Raw genomic sequence first — 21,057 nt, 5'->3', positions numbered from 1 at the left:
GGCCCACATCCAGCGCCGCCTGCTCAGAGCCCACAAGAGCTGTATCCTGCTGCAGGACCTGGAGCTTGCAGGCCTAGCAGGAGGGCCTGGCCTGGCCCAGGCCTGGGCCTTTCCCATGTTGGGCTGCCATCTTCCATCTTGTGAGGCTCTAGGGGACCCTCTCAATCCTTGATGCTGGCTATTCCCAGGATCTCCACGGACCTCGGTCACTCCCTGTGAAGGGGACCCAGTCGTTCTCTGCTGAGTAGTGAGGTCTCAGATCATGCATATGAAAGAGAATATTTCAGCGTCATCCTTGAAAATGCAGCCTGCATTTCCCTGGGTCTGATGGACCCAGGGAAAGGATGAGCCAGACTGCTGGGCTTGAAAGCTTCCCGGAGGTCTGCAGAGTCAGGAAGGAGGAATGATGGTCACTGCCCCTTCTCCTGACTGTGTTCTCAGGGGCCACAGGACTGAAGAGGGTGGCCTTTGTTGCCAGGCCACGTTAGTCCACAGCTCGCCAGAAAGGAGGACAACCCTGAGGCATGGCGAGTGGGCATGTCCAGGCATGGTGCCTACTGGGGCAGAATGCCTGGCTCCTCCCCCATCTCTTGACTTTGGCCTATGGAGATCTCATTCCTTTCTGTTCCTCAATGGCCAGAGGCGTTTCACCTCAGAATTCAGAGGGAGCAAGGGAACTGTACCTTTCCAGGGTCAACACCTGTGAATTGGGCCACGTGCATTGGGCCAAGGGAAAAGAGAAAGAAAGAATAAAACCTAGAGAGAGAGTGAAGCGAATGCAAGATACAAAGTGAGATGGAAGATTATATCCAAAGCTACAGGCAATTAAAATTGTAGTGATATATGGATGATAAAGCTGTAAATAAAATTCCGTTGATGAAACTTTCTGGTTAGGAGACAAAGATTGTAACCGAAAGGGAGCTGGTCTGTTATTAGAGTAGACTGAGATGAAAATGCACTGTGAAAGTTCAAATGTCATATGGTTATCAGCTTGATCTAAGGGACCGACACAACAGTATATGAAAATAGTACATAGTCTTTTCAAGCATATATGGAAAATTGATGGAAATTGACCACTTACTTTGTCCAGAAAAGAAGTCTTAAGATATTTAAAGGTATCAGTGTCGTTATCTGACCATATCCCAACCTAGTTAAAAATTTTTGAGCTAATTATCAAAATTTCTTATTTGGAATTTTTAAAACACACTTACAAATTACCTATGAGTTAAAGAATTCCTAATGGGTGTTAGAAATATTTGAGACTAAAAGATAATGGAAATGCAAGAAAAAAAAGAAATTGGAGGAAGATGGATTTAAACAACTCTTACTAAGTTGAAAATTTACTTCTTTCCTTTTGTATTTTATATTGCTATATCATAGTTGTACATAATTTGGGGTACATATGGTAATTTGATACAGGTACACAATGTGCAGTACTGATCAAATCAGGGTGATTAGGACATCCATTACCTTAAACCTTTGCTTTTAATATTTGTGTTGGGAACATTGCAATTCTTCTAGATATGTTGAAGTATATTTTATTGTTAACTTTATTTTTTTTACTGTACTATAAAATACTAAAACATAATTATACCTTCTAACCATATTTTTGTACTCATTAACCACCTTCTCTTCATTCTCTCAACCCCCACACCCTTCCCAGCCTTTGGTAACCATCATTCTACTCTCTCTAGCTCCATGAAATGAAATTCCATTTGTTTGTTTGTTTTTTGAGACAGAGTCATGCTCTGTTGCTAAGCTGTACTGCAGTGGCGCGATCTTGGCTCACCACAACCTCTGCCTCCTGGCTTCAAGTGATTTCCTTGCCTCAGCCTCCTGAGTAGCTGGGACTACAGGCGCGTGCTACCATGTCTGGCTAAGTTTTTTTTGTATTTTAATAGAGATGGGGTTTCACCATGTTAGCCAGGATGGACTCGATTTACTGACCTCATGATCTGCCCACCTAGACCTCCCAAAGTGCTGGGATTACAGGCATGAGCCACCGTGACCAGCTGAAATCCACTTGTAAGCTCCACATGTAGTGAGAGCATGTGATGTTTGTCTTTCTCTTCATGGCTAATGTCAGCTAATGCTCTCTCATTCCATGTATGTTGCTGCAAAAGACAAGATTTCATTATTTTTTTTATGGCTGACTAGTCTTCCATTTTGAATATATACCACATTTTCTTGATTCGTTTGTCCGTTGAGGGCCATTTAGGCAGATTCCATATTTTGGCTATTGTGAATAGTGCTGATCAACATGAATGTGTAGATGTCCTTCAATATACTTATTTCCTTTCTTCCTGACATATTCAGTAGTTGAATTGCTGGATCGAATGACAGTTTTATTTTTAGTTTTTTTGGGAAACTCTAAGTGTAGAGGTTTTCCATACTGAGAAAATTTATAAATTGAAAGGAAATATACATGGGTATTTCTATCAAAAGTCTTCCTGAAGTGTAACTTCCATGAAACATTTATTAATTAGCAAACTGGATCAAAAGGCAGACTTCATGTATAGGTTGATATTAGTGCATCAAAAGAGAAGGGTTAAATTGACAATACAAAAGCTTTGGAGAATTAATGAATATTTTTATGAATTGTTGCATAAGAAATTATACCAAAGTTAAGTAACAAGAAAGGTTTATTGGTATCTTGTGATTCTAGTGGTTAAGACCAATAATACAAAATATTAGATACTCTAAACACCTGACAAAATAGCAATTGGATAGAAGACAGGTATTCAGCATGTTATCATCACCTTTTTTCTTTTTTGTCTGTATCCTTTCCATGCATTAAGGCAAAAAGGCCATCAACATATACCTAACCACACTCTAAAAAAAAAAATCATTAATCACAATGCAATAAAATTATATACTTTCAACATAAGACAAAAAATTAAAAACATAAACCCTCTGTATTAGGAATTTAGTAACATTCTTCCAAATAAATGTTTAGGCTGATAATTAAATAAAAACTTTTATTAGAACTTTAATCAATTAGAAACAGGCATTAAAGGCAAATCCATATAGAAACCTTTAAGGAATGGCTGAAGTAGTTTACTGAGTAAAAGTTGCATAATAGAAACATTTATTACGCATCAAGAAAATAAAAATCCAATGAATTATGCATTGAACTTGGGAAAGTAGAAATAACTAAAGCCAAAAGGAAGCCAAATAAAGTAAAAAGGGGGACTAATAAAAACATAAAAAGAAAAGGAGAACATAGCTGTTAAAAGATTTGGCAAAAGAATTTAATTTGTCCCTCAAAGCAACACCAATTAGTCCTGCTAGAATTGCATTTTCATTCTGCCATAATACCTTGATCTGCCTGAATTGCAGTGAAAATGTTCTTCTTCTTGATGTAGAATGGAAATCAGATCACATTTAGGCTGCATCGAAAGGAGAAGAAAGGTTTATTATTATAAAACTGATACAAAATACTCAATTCTCCAAAGCTTTTGAATTCTCAGTTTCACCCTTCTCCTTTTAATGCACCTAAATTTGACTGAAGTGCACACTTGTTTCTGCGGTCTGGTTCTCCAGCATCCTCAGCTGTGCTTTGGTCTGCAGCTCTCTGCTGTCTCTGAGTTCTACAACACTGCCATGAGGCTTCCATGAGCTGTGATTATACCACCCACCGCACTCCAGCCTGGGTAGCAGAGCTAGACTGTTTTTCCCAAACAAACTAAAACTCAAATCCTGGAAGGGCCAGTGCTTGGTTAGTGTTAGCGTTAGGGTTAGGGAACGTTTTTTTGTGCTTAAATTCTGGCTTCACCAATCATGAAATATGGAGATTATTTACTATTCCTGGTCTTTGTTCACAAACAGAAAGTTTAGGTGTATTGTGTCCATAGGTCACCTTATGTATAAAAGAGTTTGATGATGTTGAAATACTAGTCTATCAAGATTAAGAAAATAATATTCTTTAATATCATATATATATATATTTACATTTTAATGAGGTCCTCAGGGTATTAACCACCCAAATAAAGGTGATTTCCATCAAGGGCTAGATATCTCTCTGACTGCATGGCATGTAATAAATCAAATATCATGGATAGGAAAAAATGGAATTTAGGAATTTATACAGCCTGGGAAAGGGAACTTAGCTGCAATTTGAAGGGGAACATAAAGTGTGTGGTGAATGCTGCTCTGTGTTTTTACTGTGGGAATTCATAAAAGGAATCAGGCTTAAAATATTACCTCCCTGAGGCTATAACCTCCAACTCAGATGTAAAGGAAAAGATCATTTTCTCTCCTCCCATGTGTCCAGAAGTGGTGCCGACACACATGTCAAGCTTGTAGGTGGCCATAAGTTGTGAATCAAATAGTTTCTTCCTGATGTTTCCCTTTGGTGTGGTCACATGAACATGATATCTTGGAAAACAAGTACCATAAATAAGCCATGTTTGGGTTAGGGCTAGGGTAGGATTTTGTACTTAAATTTTGGCTTCACCATTTTGTTCATATACTTCAAATATTTCACTATTTTGTTCATATCCTTCCAAAAAGGATTTGAAGTAAATTATTACAAATTACAAATTAGAAATGGACATATACATAATTTTAAATTCTGGGGTACATGTGCAGAACGTGCAGTTTTGTTACATAGATATACATGTGCCATGGTGGCTAGCTGCACCTGTCAACGCATCACCTACCTTGGGTATTTTTCCTAATGTTGTCCCTCCCCTAGCTCCCCTCCTCCTGACAGGCCCCAGTGTGGGATGTTCCCCTCCCTGTGTCCATGTGTTCTCATTGTTCAACTCTCACTTATGAGTGAGAACATGCAGTGTTTGGTTTTCTGTTCTTACATTAGTTTGCTGAGAATGATTGTTTCCAGCTTCATCCATTTCCCTGAAAAGGACATGAACTTATCCTTTTTTATGGCTGCATAGTATTTCATGGTATATATGTGAAACATTTTCTTTATCCAGTCTATCATTTATGAACATTTGGGTTGGTTCCAAGTCTTTGCTATTGTGAATAGTGCCACAATAAACCCACGTGTGCATGTGTCTTTATAGTGGAATGATTTATAATCCTTCGGGTATATACCCAGTAATGGGATTCCTGGGTCAAATGGTATTTCTAGTTCTACATCCTTGAGGAAACACTACACTGTCTTCCACAAAGGTTGAACTAATTTACACTCCCACAAACAGTGTAAAAGTGTTCCTGTTTCTCCGCATCCTCTCCAGCATCTGTTGTTTCCTGACTTTTTAATGATCGCCATTCTAACTGGTGTAGATGGTCTCATTGTGGTTTTGATTTGCATCTCTTATGACCAGTGTTGAGCATTTTTTCATATGTCTTTTGCCTGCATAAATGTCTTCTTTGGAGAAGTGTCTGTTCATATCCTTTGCCTACTTTTTGATGGGGTTGTTTTTTTCTGGTAAATTTGTTTAAGTTCTTTGTGGGTTCTGGATATTAGCCCTTTGTCAGATGGATAGACTGCTAAAATTTTCTCCTGTTCTGTAGGTTGCCTGTTCCTTTCGCTGTGCAGAAGCTCTTTAGTTTAATTAGATCTTATTTTTCAATTTTAGCTTTGGTTGCCATTGCTTTTTCTGTTTTAGACATGAAATCTTTGCTCATGCCTACATCCTGAATTGTATTGCACAGGGTTTCTTCCAGGATTTTTATGGTTTCAGGTCGTATATTTAAGTCTTTGATCCATCTTGAGTTGATTTTTGTATGAGGTGTAAAGAAGGGGTCCAGTTTCAGTTTTCTGCATATGGCTGGCCAGTTTTCCCGACATTTATTAAGAAGGGAATCTTTTCTCCACTGCCTGTTTGTTTCTTGACTGATATCATTAAATGCGAACGGAAGAATGAAATATGGTCTAAATTGTTAAATACGGTCTAACTAAAATATGTACTATGTTAAATATGGTCTAACTAAAATATGTACTATGTACATATGTACTATGATGTACTATGATGGTTGATTGTATATGTCAACTTGACTAGATCAAGGGATGCCCAACTAGCTGGGGAAATATAATTTCTGGGTGATTCTGAGAGGATGTTTCTGAAAGAGATTAATATTTCAATCAGTAGACTAAGTGACGATCTGCCCTCTCCACTTGGGAAGGTAGGTATTGTCCAATCAACCAAAAGCCCAAATAGAATAAAAAGGTGGAGAAAGGGAAAATTTACTCCTAGCTTGAGCTGAGACATCCATCTTCTCCTGCTCTTTGACGTAAAGCCCCTCTGTTTTCAGGTCTTCAGACTTGAACTAGAACTACACCACCTGCTTTCCTGGGTCCTGGTTTACAAACAGCAGACTGTGGGACATTTCAGTCTCTCAAATCCATGAGTGAATCTCTCATAATGAATATCTTTCCTTTTAAAATCATTTACTTATGTGAATTTAAGGGGTACAAGTGCAATTTGTTACAGGCCTAGATCTCACAGTGATCAAGTCAGGGCTTTTAGGATGTTCATCACCCACATAATGTAGATTCTACCCACTAAGTAATTTCTCATCTTCTACTGTTTTTGTACCATCCCACCCTTCCAAATCTACAGTATCTATTATAATACTCTCTACATCCATGTGTACAAATATTTTAACACCTACTTGTGAGAACATGTAGTATTTATGTTTCTGTGTCTGACTCATTTTACTTAATAGCCTCCAGTTCCATCCATGTTGCTGCAAAATACATGGTTTCATCTTTTTTTTATGGCTGAATAGGATTCCATTGTGTATACGTACCACATTTTCCTTATTCCATCCTCTATTGATGGTAACTGAGGTGGATTCCATTTCTTTGCTATTGTGAATGGTACTGCGATTAGCTGTTAAGTTCAGGTATTGTATGATATATTTATCTGTATATATTCTGTTGGTTCTATTGCCCTAGAGAACCCTGACCAATACATGTATCTAAGTCATTTGGGGATATTCCTTTTTTTAAAAGAAAAAGTTGCATTTTTATCAAAACAAAGTTTACAAACCCATCCATAGCAAAGAATTGGAACCATCCTAAATGTCCAACAACAATAGACTGGATTAAGAAAATATGGCACATATACACCATGGAATACTATGCAGCTATAAAAAATGATGAGTTCATGTCCTTTGTAGGGACATGGATGAAGCTGGAAACCATCATTCTCAGCAAACTGTCGCAAGGACAAAAAACAAACACCGCATGTTCTCACTCATAGGTGGGAATTGAACAATGAGAACACATGGACACAGGAAGGGGAACATCACACACCAGGGACTGTTGTGGGGTGGGAGGAGGGGGGAAGGATAGCATTAGGAGATATACCTAATGCTAAATGACGAGTTAATGGGTGCAGCATACCAGCATGTCACATGTATACATATGTAACAAACCTGCACATCATGCACATGTACCCTAAAACTTAAAGTATAATAATAATAAAATTTTAAAAAAATTAAAAAATAAAAATAAAATAAAACAATAAAAAAGAACATGAACAATGATCACAGTTGGACACCTTTTAGTAGACTTTTCCTGGGATGATATAGCAGGCATATGGTCTACCTCAAGACAGTTGACCACAGTGGGAGCTGTGTCCATTGAAAAATTGTCTTTGCAAAATGATGCTTATGTTTGCACACTGAAGTGCACTCTGGCTTCTACTCTCTGTTTCTCAGGTAGCCTCAGCTGCACCTTGGTCTGCAGCTCTCTGCTGTTTCTGAGTCATACAAGGCTGCAGGGCCAGTTTGGTGCCCACAGTGGGTCTAGGAGGCTGCTGCGTACCAAAGACCAAGTGGGAGGGAGTCTCAGTTTTAGGGCTCACTGGTCCTTTATTGCAGGAACTGCACTGAAGAATTCTGAAGTGTTAAGGGCTGATGCTCCTTGAGGATAATTTTGAAAATATGTAAGCTTCTGACAATAATAACGTATTCTCTGCTTTTCCCTTTGCAAGAGTCTTTGGTAGCCAGGGTTCCATGAAGTCTCTGTTAAGAGATTGAGGTCTCAGCTTGTCCTGAAGATTTGGCCAGTCAGGTAATTTGCACACTGAGATTCACCTTTCTCTCCCCATTGTACTTCATTTGCCCCTCATTTTTCTTCCGTGGAATTTTGTTTGCTGAAAATGTGTTCATGAACAAGTTTTATTGTTTCAAATTTTGTTTCTTATAAGCCTGGGCAAATACAAAGTTCTTTTGTAATTTATTAATAAAAATGTAAAATGTTAATAATAAACCTATAAAACATAAGTAAATTGGAGAAGAATGATTATATATACACATATGCATACCTACATAACTTTATATTTATATATATGGAATGCACACAAACCTCTTGTCCAACAAAACAGACTAAAATAGAAGAATCTAGGTTGGAAACAGTAGCTCATGCATGTAATCACAACAATTTGAGAGGCTGAAGCAGGAGGATCACTTGAGCTCAGTTCCAGACCACTGTGGGCAACAAAAGAAGAACCTATTTCTACAAATAATTTTAGAACATAGCCAAACATGGCGTGCACACCGGTGGTTCCAGCTACTACTCAGGAGGCTGAGGCAAGGGGATCACCTGAATTCAGGACGTTGAGGCTGCAGTGAGTTGTGATCACATAACTGCTCCCCAGCCTCAGCAACAAAGAGAAACCCTGTTCCAAAATAAATAATAAATAAACAAACAAACAAATAAATAAATAACACAAGAATCCTTATGTCCAGATTGGTCAAGAGAAGATACAGTCAATTAAGTAAACTTTCACATGAAAATTTAGGTTCTTCCAAAAGTCAAAGACCAAGCTTTATTTTTTTTTCTTTGCACATGGATTAATCTGTGATCCTGAGTGGGAAAGATTAAGGGTTCCAACATCAAATGTTTTATTTGTCCTCTGAAACTTCCTCTTTACTTAGAAAGGAAGAGGACAAAACGTCATAACCATTTGACGAGAAACAAAAGACAATCACTAATTATTCTTTATCTACTTTCTGTTAAGTCAGCTATTTTCCTAGCCTTGTGAAGGATAATTTTTATTTATGAATAACATTCCCATGGCTTTGTATCAAAAGCCCCTACATTATGCAAGCGCTTGTGTTTCTTGGCTTCATATTATGTAAACTATTAGAAAACTATTGGAAAGAGATGGCCATTTCTTCTTCTTCTGGTTCATGCCATTCTCCTGCCTCAGTCTCCCAAGTAGTTGGGTCTACAGGTGCCCACTACTACTCCTGGCTATTTTTTTTTTTTTTTGTATTTTATTAGAGATGGGGATTGACCATGTTAGCCAGGTGATGTTCTCAATCTACTGACCTCATCATCTTCCCACTTTGGCCTCCCAAAGTGCTGGGATTACAGGCCTGAGCCACCACGCCCAGCCGGCCACTTCTAAAACTAGTTGAGGCATATCATTTAAGGCTATTGGTTTACTGGGGTTTTAAGACATAAAACTCAAGAAAAATGTAAAGATTCTAAATCTGGTATATTAAGACACAACTAGTTTTATATTAAAGTTATTATCGATAATTAAATTTAAATGGTTTCAATTAAAATGGAACTATACTTATTAGAATGACTATAATCAATAAAAGAGAAAATGAGTGTTGACAAGTATGTGTAGAAATTGGAATACTCATATGTTTATGAAATGGTTCAATGGCTACAGAAGACAGCATAGAAGTTCCTCAAAAAGTGGAATATTACATGACCATATGATCAACTCAGGTAATCCTGAGCCATCTACAAGTAGCATAAAAAAAGAAAAGCAAACACAAGAAAGTCTCAGTGAATAATAAAGTTGCTGCTTTTAAGTTAGCAAGATCTTCCTAAGAGAAGTTAGTAGAATATTATTTGGGGATAAAATCACAGATAGAAATAAATGTTCTTAGTTCCTACTCCCAGGGAGACATGGGATTGGCTGTCAGCCATGATGAAAGAGAATTCTAGATTTTACTTTTAGAGCTGGAATTTAAATGAATAGCCAGTGATGGCCCAATAAGTGATTAAACAATACTACTCATATGTATACACCCAGAATAACTAAAAACAAGGACTCAAAGAGCTCCCTGGACATATATGCTCATGGCATCTTTGTTCATAATAGTCAAGAGATGCAATCAACCCAAAGTCCATCAACAGATGAGTGGATAAGCAAAATGTTGCATATGCATAAAATAAAATAGTATGCCTAAATAGGCATGAAGTAATTGACACATGTCGAATGTGGACGAACCTCAAATACATCATGCCAAGTGAAAGAAGCCAGACACAAAAGGCCTCATAATGTATAATTCTGTCTGTAGAAAGTATTCAAAATAAGTCAATACATAGAGACAAAAAGTAGATTATAATTGTCAGGGATGGGGAGGAGGAGAAAGGTCTGGGAATTGAATGCTAATGGCTACGAAATTCATTCTGGAATGCTGAAAATGCTGTGGCACTAGAGAGAGGTGATTGTTGCACAACACTGGGAACGTATTAAAAGATAGTTCTAAAATTTTGCAAATAATGAAAAACTCCTTTCATTATTTTCTACTCTGTTTCCCTTTTCCCAGTAGGGCTATGTAAGTAAAGAATGCACAAGACAGACATGTAAACTCAGAAAATATTAAAACATCTATAAGCAGCACAAAAATAAATGAAAAAGCAAATACAAGAAAGTGTTGGTGAATAATAAAGTTGCTGCTTTTCAGTTAACAGGATTTCCCTGATAGAGGTCAGTAAAATATTATCTGGGGATAAAATTGCATACGGCTCACAAAGAAATGTTTCCTAGTTCTCCCAGGAAGGTGTGGGTGTGGCTATCAGATATGATGAAAGAGAATCCCAGATTGCACCTTCAGAGCTGAAACATAAATAGCCAGTGATGGCCAAACAAAGAAGAAGCCAATACCTCCAGAGAAACATGCACTCAGATAGACCAATACAATTCACCCCACCATTCTCATTTTGCTGTTTGCAGAGTGTCTTTACATGGAAGGCTTGTGTAAAAAGCTATTGATGTTGCCACCATGGCAGGGCAGCCCACCTGCCCATTTCGTCTTATGCATTACCACCATGAGGATTCTGAAGTGAATTCCAATCAAATTCATGTTGGGAAATCACTCAGGTCTGGGGACTTTTCCCATGCTTGACATTACACCAATAACACCATAACCTGTCACTGCAATGAATCATTGGCAAATTTCCTGACATGTGCTATTGCTTTCTTCCAAACTTGTTTTATAAATAGCAGATGGAAATGATTAGGGAGTTCACACTGGATATGCTGTCTCTGTGCAGTCGACTACGTCTAAACTCTTTACATAGAGGGTTGTGCTCTGGGAAACTGGTAACCCGATGTGATCCCAGAGGGGAAAATGAAGGTACAGCAGCCCTAAAATTACAGATACAGTTCAAAGAAAGAGATTTATTTTCCTTTAGAAAATGGTTGCTTTCAGAGCCTGCTCCCATTTGCAATCTAAGCCAATTCATCAGAAAAATAGTTTGCTGAATATGTTTCTATTTCAATGTGGATTTCTTCTATCGTTAAGGACATATAAGTTTGTTTTATATTAATATATTAAGTTTTTCAAAAAGGATGAAAAAGATGAATAGGTTGAAACATACAAAATATCTTTGCTCTTACAGAAATATTATCTAGGAATTGGAAAAAAAAAGTATTTTCTTTTATCCATTGTATTTTCTGTTCTCACAAGTGCTGCATACGTAGAACGTGGTGGTGATGGTGGTGGTTTGGTTATAATCTCTAGACTTCACAATGTCCTGTTAAGCTCCCAGAGGCTATGGTTACCTGATTAGAAATGAAAATGAAAGATGAGAGTAAAATTTCCCTCTAATCCAGTTTTGTAAACAACCTAATTGAGGAAACGATGATAACAGGTGAAGTTTGTTTTTCTGGTTCTGAGTTTCTCTCTACGTGAAGGTTTGAAGCTAATGTTCTTAACATAATAAATTGAGCAAAATTGGGAAAAACTTTGCCATAGTGTGGCATGGGTTGATGCTTTAATTAGCTGATAACTTGATTCAAATATGTAAGCATGTTAAAAGTCTGTTTTCCACATAATAACTGAACTTTTCATATAACCTGGATGAAATGAGATATACTACGTCAATAAAAACATCAGCAGCTTACTTACTTATGAAACAGTATTCAGAGTCAGCTGCAGCAGCAATTCCTTTCTTTAAGATTAATTTTCTTCTGCTCTCTTTCCAATCTCCTTTCTTGGTGACTTATGTCTTTCACTGTGTTTCTGAAAAGATTTTTATGTATGTAGTATTTATTTATTTTTTCAACTTTTATTTTACTTTCAGGAAATGCATGTGCGGTTTGTTACAGAGGTATATTGCATAATACTGAGGTAAGAAGTACGGATTCAGGTAGTAAACATGGCACTCTATAGGTAATTTTTGAGTCATTGCCCCCATCCCTCCCACCACCCTCTAATATTCCACAGTAACTATTGTTTCCATGTTTATGACCATGAGTACATAATTTTTTAGCTCCTATTTATAAACAAGAACATTCTGTTTTGTTTGTTTTTTATAAATAAGAACATTTGGTTTTCTGTCCCTGAATTAATTTACTTGGGATAATGGCCTCCAGCACCATCCATGTTACTGCAAAACATATGATTTTATTCTTTTTCTTGGCTGCATAATATTCCATGGGGGGTATAAGTATCTTTTTTTTTTTTTTTTTTTTTTTTTTTTTTTTTTTTTTTGAGAAGGAGCTTCACTCTTGTCACCCAGACTGGACTGCAGTGGCATGATCTTGGCTCACTGCAACTTTCGCCTCCCAGATTCAAGCAATTCTCCTGCCTCAGCCTCCCAAGTAGCTGAGATTACATGCACCTGCCACCAGCTAATTGTTTGTATTTTTAGTAGAAGCAGGGTTTCTCCATGTTGGGAAGGCTGGTTTTGTATCACATTTTCTTCATCCAGTTCACCGCTGATGGGCATCTAGGTTGATTCCATGTCTTTGCCATTTTGAATAATGTCATAATTGCCATACACTTGCATGCGTCTTTTTGGAAGAATGATTTGTTTTCTTGAAAAGGTTTTTAATGATGAAAATGGACCCAATACACTTCTGGAAATTCAGAGCTTTGTAAATTACTTCATTCATCCCACCTGTCTTATAAAACCTTCAAAGTTGCTAAAAGAAATCAAAAAAGAAGGCTTTACTGCTTCTGTTTTAGAATCAGGAATGGAAAAGAAAGTTTGTTTGTATCCCAGAGCACTGGAACTCAGAGTGGCAGCATGGTAATAGCCCAAAACTTTTGTAGAGATCTAATAAATTTGATCAATGTTATTGGTCTATTGCTATATTCTTGCCATTGGAAAAGCAAAAGCCTGCAGTCAGATCCTTACAATGTATTATTAGATAACTTGAAGCCAATATTCATGATTACCTACCTCATGTAGCTGGCTGGGTGGAGAACATTTTAATTTTTCTGCCACATTCAGCTGTCAGGGGCAGTTTGAGAGCCAGCAGGGAGTTCACTGTGAGCTCTGCAAGGTTTTTCCAGGTTAGTGACAAGGAGAGGGAGCCAAGTGAGACAGAGATTGAAATAAATGACTATGGAGCTTACACCAGGGATTTGCAAAGTGAGAAAATGAGGCAAGTGTGGGAATTATGAAAAGATTGAGAAGGTAGTGCAGTGACCCAGGTTGGAATATACCATTCAAGTGGTGGATTCTTGTTGCTAGAAGGAAGATGAGCTAGAAAGAGAAACAGGTGATGGCCAGAGAACTGGTGGTAAAATGGAAATGATGAACAAGTGAAAATGACTTAAGGACAATTTTTAAAAATAAGTTGCAGAATCTTCTGTCTGTTCCTTTGAGAATGGGAAGCCACTTTCTGAGGAAAAGCCACTGTGGACTTCACTGACTTGTTTCCATCTGGTGTCTTCTTATACTAGAAAAATTTCCTAACTATCTGCCACCTTTGGACAGCTGTCTAGGTCGAAGCAGTGATGCATGGTTTTTTCCTATTTCAAATCTCTTTGGTGGTTTGGGGGGTAGACTGAAGAACATGCCTTCTAGAGGCTGTTTTGCAAAAGTAACAACCATCATTTCTGCAATAACTCCAGATGGACATGATGCTTCAAGCATGCCAGAAATGTTTGAGGACTCTCAGATAAATCATACTTCCTTTCTATAAAAACATACAGAATTGGCCTTTAAGGTGATCTTTTTATTCAGCTGGGAATTAGCTGCCTGTTCATTGAGATAAATGGAGAAACAACAGAACACTTCTTTCTTCTTCACTACATGCATTTGCTCTCTTGGAGTGGTAGTCGGTAATCAAGTCTGAAATCCAAAAGGCAGAAAGCAGAAATATATGTGTGTGTGTGTGTGTGTGTGTGTGTATATATATATATATATATATATATATATATATATATATATATGAAATTATAATTCTGTACTTAAAATATTACATCTATATAATTTACGTAACTATTTTTACATATTACAAAATAATTACATAATTACTTTTATGAATTAAAAATATTACCTCTATTTTTTATAGGGTATCCTGTGGTGTTTAAACACATGTATACGAGGTGGAAGGATAAATCAAACTAATTACTGTATGTATCACCTTACACCCTTCTCATTTTTGCAGTGAGATTATTTAAAATGTACTCTCTTAGCAACTTTGAAGCATAAAATACATTATTATTAATTATCACTACTATGCCATGCAATAAGTTTTAAAAACTCATGATAGTAAATACATGTAGCCTAAAATTTAGCATTTTATACATGTTAGAGTATGCAATCCAATGACATTAAATACATTTTCAATATTATGGAGCCCTCAACACTGTGTAGATCTAGAGAAATATTTTGAATTAATAGAAAACCTTAAAATAAAAATTTGTAAAGGTTTTAAAATAAAAATTATTAGAGTAGTAAAACAATTAAAATGAAATAATACAAAAGAAAAGGTTTAATAAAAATGTGTATTCAGTAGTCAGTAGTGATCAGATATTACCTTCACTATCTTTTTATTATTGAGATGTTTTCAACATCTCAGTGGCAGCAGTGACCAGTTTTGAAGCTGGCCTCTCCCAGCCCCTAATTTAGGAGTAGAGACAAAGACTCACTGCTATGGGTCATCAGTGACCAGGGGTCATCTTGGGTGGTCAGTGGCCTTTCACTGTGAACAGAGCGTGATATGGAATGAGGTGGCCGGACTCCCAGCTTTATACCTGAGCTGACTGATCATGAGAGCATTTTCAATTTTTCTTATTTGCAGCACCAAAAGCTGTAGTTGGATTTGTCTACCAATATAAATAAGAAATGTTGAAATGCATAACTTTTTAGGACCAAGATGTCTGCATGCTGAAGGATATATCACGCTCCCTTTGGATCTCAAGTTGCAATTTGTCAAAATTAGTCTTTCAGGAATAGAATGGTTGCTATGAAACCCACTGGAGGGATTTCTATGCAATTTTTGAAGCCATACATGCACAGATACATGAAAAATCACCCATGGCAAAAGGCCAGGGACCTTACTGGTATGTGGAATTCCCAAATGTCTCCTGACCCACCAGGGGTTTTATGCAAACAAGATACAGAATGAGCAATGAAAAAGTTTATTTAGAAAAATAACGTTCCACTCAGAACACTAGCATACTTTCACAAAAAGAGCTTCCATTCTTCAGTTTTCATTAACAGAGACCCGTAGGTGTGTTTTTCATTCTTATATTAGACACTGTTCTGTGTGCCTCATTTTGTTTTGTATATAGTAAGAAGTCAAACATAACCTGGAATTAGCAAAAAAGTTAAAACTAAAATCATACAAATGCTTAAAATTAGAAGAGTGAAATTGTAAGAGTATTCATTTTAAGAGTTAAATGCTGATTCCATGAAATTTAATATTATTTGAAATTTATCAGGGGTCTTCAACATAAATAATATATTTTATTGTGAACTGAAGGCTACTATGCAAATAGCAAAATCTGTCATCAAGAATATTGAGAAACTAATGTTTATTCTCCTAAAAACTCTGAGAACGGATTTATATAATATGCAGTCAATTTTTTTTCAAATTTCAAATTTCCTCTTTTCAGAAGCACTGTTTGTCAGAAATTTGAATTTGAATAGCTTCCAGATATCCATTTATGTTTCCAAAAAATAACATATGTTCCAAATATGTAGATTTGGAATGAGGAACATTTCTTATATGGCAAGTTTAAGGAATACTACCAAAAAAATGCATTAGATGTTTTTAGGTTTTGATCGTAATGTTGTTCAAAAGGTCATATGAAAGACACTTTTACAGATAGAGCTATGAAAAATACTGTGCTAAAATTGGAGAAGAAATCAGAGTTTCAAGATACATGTTCCTTTAGAAAACTAGCAAAGAGAATCAAACCTTAGAAAAATTATCCTCTTCAACTCCTCATTAGTTAGAAGCCCCATGGGCACTGCATCCACATTTAAGAGTTGAATAGTATTTGCTGCGTATCTAAACCCTTAGAAAAACTCCCCCTCACAGACCTCATAAGGAATTAGCTCTTCTAAAATTTATATTGGACTTCCAGCCTTGAAATATATAACAGAATACATTCTTTTTGTTCGACTTACCCTGTCTGTGAGGTTTCATTACTGTAGCTATAGGGAACTCATGGACAGGTGATATTAATCTAAATAAAATAACTTTTATTTAACCCAATCCAAAATATTGTTATTTCAACATGTTATCAAAATAAAATATGAATGGCATATTTAATGCACTTCTATCATATGAAGAGTTAAAAGTTTGTTGTGTATTTTGAACTTACAGCATATCATGGCTGAGACTGCACACATTTCAAGTGTGTGAAAGTCCCATGTAGCTAGGGGCTCTCATATTGTTGGGGGTTGGGGGGCGGCTAGTTCTAATTGATATGGAGAGGAGGCAGGGAAATAATAGTTAGAAAAGGGTGGGTTACCTGGCAAGAGTTCCACCCTTAAGCCTGGATCCAGGGCCCTAAATGAGAACTTCACATCCATATTTTGCTTCCCAAATGTTGCCTTTTCCAAAACCACCTGGCCCACCCCATTCCCAACCCTGTACCCCTAAAAACCCCAAGCTCCACTGGCATGGTAGCAGAGGGGAGTGACAGAGAAGAATAGAAGAAAAGAGGTAGCCAGACATCGGAGAGAAGCAGCTTGACCTCAGAGGGATAGCTTGATGGCAGTGCTTCGGAGAAGAGTTTGGCTGGTGATGGCTGAATTCCAAGGGAAGATGATCTTCCCACTCCATCCCCCTTCCAGCTCCTTTGCCTGCTGAAAGCCACTTTCGTCACTCAATAAAATCCTACATGTTCACCACCCTCCAGTTTTTTCATGCAACTTCATTCCTCCTGGAGACTAGACAAGAATCTGTGTGTGGGTGCAAGATGCTATCACACTGATTCTCCACTGAGCTATTTAAACCTTAAGCCATGCATGAATGGCAAAGCTAAAGTAGGGCACTGCAACACATGCCCTCTGTGGCTCCAGGGGTCACAGGCAACCTCTAGATGCTGCTATGGGGCCAGTATGGGATGTGTTTGCCCCAGCTCCTGCGACTACTCACCTGTGTACTCCCCCTCCTGCAAGGGGTTTGAGAGCTGTGGTTTGATTAAGCAAGCCATCTCTTCCTGAGTCCCACAAAAGGATCAAGGGAACTGTCTTGTCTCATAATAAGGGTTTCTATTCAACACAGTTTCTCCCACACAATAGGCAAGCCATAAATCATCCTTGTTAGAACACACAAAGGAAAAAAACCTACCAGGCAGCCACAGGAATCACACGCAATGATCATGCAGGAAAACAAAAAATACATATTTTTACTTTTTACCTTTTATTCTTTTTTAAAAAAGTGCAGCCCACTGCCAGTGTGCATTTAATTTTAAATAAGCATACTCTTTGAGGCTGAAGCAAATCTGACAGATTTTCAATGTGAAAATAAAATATAAAAACTGTTCTTGGAGTTATTTATCAAGCAAACTAACATCAGAATAGTCTGAATCATCAGAATCATCTATTTCAGAAAAATAGGATTCATCAAATGAGCCTTGTCTAACAACTGTTGGAGAATGATGTTAATATCACATATAGTAATGCTACATTTTCTAGGATTTGACATTTTCAGTTGTTGAGAATCACTGTATTTTGTAAATGGAAATATGACTACTACAAACAGAATGCTATAAATAGAACTATGTCTTTTGTTTCCAAAGTCAATACACTAGGGTGATGCAAAAATAATAATAAAAGCAAGATATTTCATGGCAAAGTTATCTCAGGATAAATGCTACAACCGCAAGTGCCACCAGCAAGTATTATCAGCAGAAAAGGGGTTAAGGACAGAATATTCTTTGAACAATCACAATTCAGTCACAACAAAACTTCCCACAAGACAACCTGGGAATTATTTTATAGCTCTTTTGGCTGTGGGTGACTCTTCTTCAATTGGTGGATTTTTGTCCTCTTCTGTGGAGAATACCATGCAGATACCTACACTGGCTGATGCCATCCAAGGTCAATCTTCATGCCTACAATTTTATGCCACTTGAACCCAGGAGGCAGAGTTTGCAGTGGGATAAGTTTGCCACATTGCACTCCAGCCTGGGCAACAAGACGGAAACTCTGTCAAAAAAAACAAACAAAAAAAAAACTGGGCATGGTGGCTCACACCTGTAATTCCAGCATTTTAGGAGGCAGAAGCGGGCAGATCACAAGGTCAGGAGATCAAGACAATCCTAGCTAACATGGTGAAACCCCATCTCCACTAAACATACAAAAAAATAGCTGGGTGTGGGGGCAGGCACCTGTAGACCCAGCTATTCAGGAGGCTGAAGCAGGAGAATGGCATGAACCTGGGAGGCAGAGCTTTCAGTGAGCTGAAATCACACCACTGCATTCCAGCCTGGGAGACAGAGTGAGACTCCATCTCAAAATAATAATAATAAAATAAAAACAGCAATAGATTGGATTTGGTACTATTTTGAATGATTAAAATTTATATGTAATTATAAAAAAAATTAAAAACCCATGTAAATTAAAACACATAAAAATATCATGTTATAAATAAATTCTTCGTATTTCTAAAAGTTGGGTTTTGCTTAAGAATCTAAATATCTAATAAAAAGTAAGAGATCATAAAATTATAGTTAATAAATACTAAATTTTGAGATTGGAGCCAAGATGGCTGAATAGGAACAGCTCCAGTCTGCAGCTCCCAGCGCGAGCAATGCAGAAGACTGGTGATTTCTGCATTTCCAACTGAGGCACCTGGTTCATCTCACTGAGGAGCATCATAAAGTGGGTGCAGGACACCGAGCATGAGCAGAAGCAGGGCAAGGCCTCATCTCGCCTGGAAAGCACATGGGGTCAGGGAATACCCTTTCCTAGTCAAAGAAAGGGGTGATGGACAGCACCTGGAAAATCACATCACTCCCACCCTAATACTGCATTTTTCCAACGGTCTTAGCAAATGACACACCAGGAGATTATATCCCACACATGGCTCAGAGGGTCCTATGCCTACAGAGCCTCACTAATTGCTAGCACAGCAGTCTGAGATCAAACTGCAAGGCAGCAGCAAGGCTGGGGGAGGGGCGCCTGCCATTGCTGAGGCTTGAGTAGGTAAACAAAGCAGCCAGGAAGCTCGAACTGGATGGAGCCCACTGCAGCTGAAGGAGGCCTGCCTGCCTCTGTAGACTCCATTTCTGGGGGCACAGCTTAGCCAAACAAAAGGTAACAGAATCCACTGCAGACTTAAATATCCCTATCTGACAGGTTGTAAGAGAGTAGTAGTTCTCCCAACACATAGCTGGAGATCTGAGAACGGACAGACTGCCTCCTCAAGTAGGTGGCTGACCCCCGAGTAGCCTAACTGGGAGGCACCCCCAAGCAGGGGCAGACTGACACTTCAAACAGCAGGGTACTCCTCTGAGACAAAACTTTCAGAGGAACAATCAGACAGCAACATTTGCTGCTCACCATCATCTGCTGTTCCACAGCCTCCACTGCTGATACCCAGGCAAACAGGGTCTGGAGTAGACCTCCAGCAAACACCAACAGACCTGCAGCTGAGGGTCCTGACTGTTATAAGGAAAACTAACAAACAGAAAGACATCCACATCAAAACTCCATCTGTCTGTCACCATCATCAAAGACCAAAGGTAGATAAAACCACAAAGATAGGGGAAAAAAACAGAGCAGAAAAACTGGAAACTCTAAAAATCAGAGCACCTCTCCTCCTCCAAAGGAATGCAGCTCCTCACCAGCAAAGGAACAAAGCTGGATGGAGAATTACTTAGACAAGTTGAGAGGAGAAGGCTTCAGACAACCAAACTACTCCAAGCTAAAGGAAGAACTTCAAACCCATGGCAAAGAAGTTAAAAACCTTGAAAAAACATTAGACAAAGGGCTAACAAGAATAACCAATGCAGAGAAGTCCTTAAAGGACCTGAAGGAGCTGAAAACCAAGGCACAAGAACTACATGACGAATGCACAAGCCTCAGTAGTGAATTTGATTAACTGGAAGAAAGGGTATCATTGATGGAAGATCAAATGAATGAAATAAAGCAAGAAGAGAAGTTTAGAGAAAAAAGAATAAAAATAAAGGAATAAAGCCTCCCAGAAATATGGGACTATGTGAAAAGACCAAATCTATGTCTGACTGGTGTACCTGAAAGTGACGAGGAGAATGGAACCAAGTTGGAAAACACTCTGCAGGATATTATCCAGGAGAACTTCCCCAATCTAGCAAGGCAGGCCAACATTCAAATTCAGGAAATACAGAGAATGCCACAAAGATACTGCTCAAGAAGAGCAACACCAAGACACATAATTGTCATATACACTAAATTGAAATGAAGGAAAAAATGGCAAGGCAGCCAGAGAGAAAGGTCGGATTACCCTCAAAGGGAAGCCCATCACACTAACAGCTGGTCTCTCAGCAGAAATTCAACAAGCCAGAAGAGAGTGGGGGCCAATATTCAACATTCTTAAAGAAAAGAATTTTCAACCCAGAATTTCATATCCAGCCAAACTAAGCTTCATAAGTGAAGGAGAAATAAAATCCTTTACAGACAAGCAAATGCTGAGAGATTTTGTCACCACC

The sequence above is a fragment of the Pan troglodytes genome, chromosome Y (assembly GCF_028858775.2).
Source record: "Pan troglodytes isolate AG18354 chromosome Y, NHGRI_mPanTro3-v2.0_pri, whole genome shotgun sequence".
NCBI lineage: Eukaryota > Metazoa > Chordata > Mammalia > Primates > Hominidae > Pan > Pan troglodytes.
Note: the sequence above shows the minus strand (reverse complement) of the source record.